The 4,062-nt window shown below is 40.7% G+C and overlaps 1 pseudogene; it reads right to left on the bottom strand.

Annotated features, from left to right (window-relative positions):
- Positions 1-1,344: 1,344 nt before the first annotated feature.
- On the bottom strand, positions 1,345-2,213 carry LOC143162863 (procathepsin L pseudogene; annotated as a pseudogene).
- Between the last annotated feature and the right edge of the window lie 1,849 nt (positions 2,214-4,062).

The raw sequence follows: 4,062 nt of genomic DNA, 5'->3' as shown, positions 1-4,062 counted from the left end.
ATTTATTGAACGATGTTAGTTACAGGTGATACCTGCCACCAGGCATTAATGTTTTTCTTAATGACCTCTTCTGCATGAGTTATTATCCCTAGTTTAGAAATAGGAAGGATGAGCACTATGAGGTGAAGTGATTTGTACAAATTATCTCAGCTCTTATGGAAAGAAACAATAAATTAAAAACACACCATTTGTTTCCCAGGCTGTCCTGGTTTTGGCTGGGATAGAGTTATTTTTCTTCCTAGCAGCTGGTATAGGATATATATAACAACATATATATATGTCGTTAAACCACGACACAGGTTCAGTGTGCCCATGACTCTTTGCTCTCTGTTACAGTCCTTTCTTATAAGTACAGGAAAAGGGAAGGTGGTTGAGGTAGGAAGACCCTTTTTTCATAAGTTCCTTCTAATAAGAAGGGAGGTTTATACTGGAAAACAAACTTTATCCCTGATTATTGCTCAAAAAAAAAAAAAAATTGAAAGGGTATATATTTGTTTTCAGAAGTGTTGTTCACTAGTGCATGGAGAGGGCTGGGGCAGGGGGGGAGAAAGATATTTCTTCTTGTGCACAAGGCTCCCATGCAAGCCATGAAGGAAGCCTCCTAATTCGGTCAGAAACAGCAGATAAAACCGTACCCGGGCTCCTATGGCGTGGTTGCTGCAGAGGCAGCCGGCCAGCCACAGCAGCACCTTTGGTCTCCCCCAGCTTCCTCCTACCCCCAATATATTATATGGAGACATTTTCATTATCATAGAATCATAGAACAGTTTGGGTTGGAAGGGACCTCTAAAGGTCATCTAGTCCAACCCCCCTGCCGTGGGCAGGGACAGCTTCAACTAGATCAGGTTGCTCAGAGCCCCGTCCAACCTGACCTTGAATGTTTCCAGGGATGGGGCATCCACCACCTCTCTGGGCAACCTGTGCCAGTGCTTCACCACCCTCAGCGTCAAAAATTTCTTCCTTATATCTAGTCTAAATCTACCCCCCTTTAGTATAAAGCCATTCCCCCTTGTCCTGTCGCAACAGGCCCTGCTAAAAAGTTTGCCCCCATCTTTTTTATAAGCATCCCTTTTTTTTTCTCTCTCTTTCTGTACACACTGGAATTTAAGTATTTATTTAGAAAATAAACTTTTGGGCACACTGCAATTTAAAAAAAAGGAAAAAATATAAAGAAGAATCTATTAGATTAAGCAGTCAAAAGCCAGCAATATTACAAGCTGTTATGTAATGTAAATGTTACCAACATTTACATTAATTTAAAAAAAGTGGCATGTCACCATCATGTAAAACATACTTCAAAAGTTTAAAAAAATCAAGTTGACTTTTGAAGGATACAAATCTACCACATGTGTGAACATGGGTTTGGTCATTCAGTTTAAATCCCCTCTTGCACTGAAATGTTCAGTCTTCAAATTATACAAGTGGATAGCTAGCAGCTGTTGCTATTCCACAGTGGTTCTTCCTGTCCTTGGCCATGTAGATATATCCTTTGTCACCCCAATTCTCACCCCAGCTGTTCTTAACAATCCAGTATTTCTTCCCATCTACATCTTCCCCCTCAAAGCCATAACCTACAACCAGAACACCATGGTCTAGGTCTTCACTGCTGCAGTCTGGTTCATAGTAGATACCTGACTGATAGAACTGGAATGAAGAGTGGCCTGCATCAATAGCAACAGACACTGGACCCACAGCTGCTACTGCTTTCATGAGAGTTCTTTCATGTCCTTGAGGGATGTCAACAAAGCCAGTGTCATTAGCAGCATTGTACTCTGCCTTGTAGTGACAGTCTTCATCATCCTTTGCAGTGTACGGGTAGGATTCCTCTGAATCTATTCCCCCATTACCCTGCACATACTGGAAAGCCTGGTCCATGAGACCACCGTTGCAGCTTTGATTCCCTTCAGGGTGAGAGCAGTCCACCAGATTCTGTTCACTCAGCGACACAAGTTTGCCAGTTTTGCTGAAGTGCTGCCCTTCAAGAGCTCCTGTTGTGCTGAAAGCCCAGCAAGAGCCACGCTGACCCTGGTCTTTAACTAGAGTTACATATCCCTTCTGTCTCCAGTCTGCTGATCGTGGCGCTTCCAGGAAGCTGGGCTCAAGAAACTGAGATCCTCTGTACTTCCTTTCTGACTTCTTGTGTATATAGCCATTCATCAGCTGTCTGAACTCTTCAGTTGTCATGTCACCAAACTGATTCATTCCCAACTTGTAGCTGTTGAGAAAGACGTTTGTGCCAACTTTCAAGTATTCATATGCATCAGTCATTCCTCTTGAGATAGGAGAGGGCTTTTGTTACTGATTTAGGGCTTTGTACTTAAAAGTTTTTATAAGCCAGCGCTAGGGATATTAAAAACAGGTGTATTTTTTAGCACATGGGACCGAAAAGTTGAGGTATATGGCTGAAAGCAAAAAATAAAAGAAACCATAGAATGTAAATAAATACTTGTTGAGAAAAAAAAGAAAAAGAAAAAAAAGAAAAAAAAAAACCCACACACTACTGCCTGTACTTTCTTACCTCCCCAAGGAAATCCACAAATCCACTTAGTGGCCTCTCTTTCTTTCTCTCTGGAGTCTGATTCTCCTCTCATTTACATAGCTGTAAATCCAGACTAGTTCCTTTGAAGTCAGAGGAGTTTGAGGAGTTCAAAACACATGAAGTAGGAGAATAACTTGTCTCTCTATAAACAGAGACTCCCCAGATGGCCAGATCCTGATCCTGTTGATTTAGTAGGTGTTTCCCATTGAGTTTAACAAGAGCAGGAGGAGCCATTTCATTCAGTTAAGTTACACTTGCAGCCAGATCTTCTACTGACTCCGTAGGGTCAGCTCCATGAAAGTTACACTGGTCTTCAGTGCCAGAAGACTGGGGATTTGATTTTGTGCATGCTGGTGTAAGTCAGCAATAATCTGAATAAGTAGGTGAAGTCCAAGTTAGGTCCATTATTTGCAATGATAAATATCTGCGTTATTTGTCATCAAAACACTAGCAATAAAATATCGTTAGGCCTCCAGCTGAAAGTTTGATAGCTGATAGGCAGTTTTGAATATTAATTGGCACAATTAAAAGGTAAAGAATACTTTGAGGAGATATCCTAGGGACAACTCTGGCGAGGCACCAGAATGAAGTTAATAAATAGGTGTCAAATGGGTACTAAGCAGAAAAGGCAATGGGCTTTGCTATTAACAGAGTATGTTGATTCAGATGCAGTAATAAAATGACACTGTCAAGAGGCTGGATAAAAATCTGGAGTTCTGGAAAAGAGTATCTTAGGTATCAGAAGGGCTTATAAGTATCATATTCATCTGTAAAATCTACCATCTTTACATTGTTATTTTTTTAAGAAACACAAATGCTTTTTTACTTTTTTAAACAGAATTAATCTTTTGTCTTTCAAGACTAATAGATGGTGGAAACCTCAGTGACCTCTTGGAATATGAGCTGTAGAGAAGGTGCAGAAGTTGAAACCAAAAACATGATTTATAGAGCTGAAAGTGCTAAGTGTTTTTCTTCTGTTTGCACGCATGGCAGTAACTGACTTTATCTTCCTTTAACACACCACAACCTACAAGATGCAGCACTTTCCTCTCACCATGCTATCTCCTGAGCATAGATAATACTGGAAATGATGGCTCTTAAAAACTATTGACATGGCCTAAATGCTGTGGCATATTGTGTTTGCTTTGACCAAACCAGGCAGAAAGTCAGGAATGAAGCCAGCCAGTGTGTCCAGCTAAGATGGGGTGTTCCTGCTGGTGGAGTCTGGACTGACACGACCACTGAAGGGAGGTGCAACTAGGAGGCATTTAGTAAATTCATACCCCAAAAACATTATAAAATAACACCAGCACCGCCATATTGTCCAGTCTGGAAGGAAACCATATAACCACAGATTTGACTGAGCTTCTGCTGAGAAGTCAATGTAATCATCACCTTCAAAAACAGGTCTGTTGTCTGTAACATAGAGACAAATTGCTTATGATAGCTTTGAGCAGTTCAATTATTCTTACCTATAACAAGATTGGAAAGAAATTTCTCTGTGTGCTTTTTATCACTTTCCT

Source organism: Aptenodytes patagonicus, chromosome 7 (assembly GCF_965638725.1).
Source record: "Aptenodytes patagonicus chromosome 7, bAptPat1.pri.cur, whole genome shotgun sequence".
Lineage (NCBI taxonomy): Eukaryota > Metazoa > Chordata > Aves > Sphenisciformes > Spheniscidae > Aptenodytes > Aptenodytes patagonicus.
Note: the sequence above shows the minus strand (reverse complement) of the source record. Positions and strands in the feature narration are given on the sequence as shown.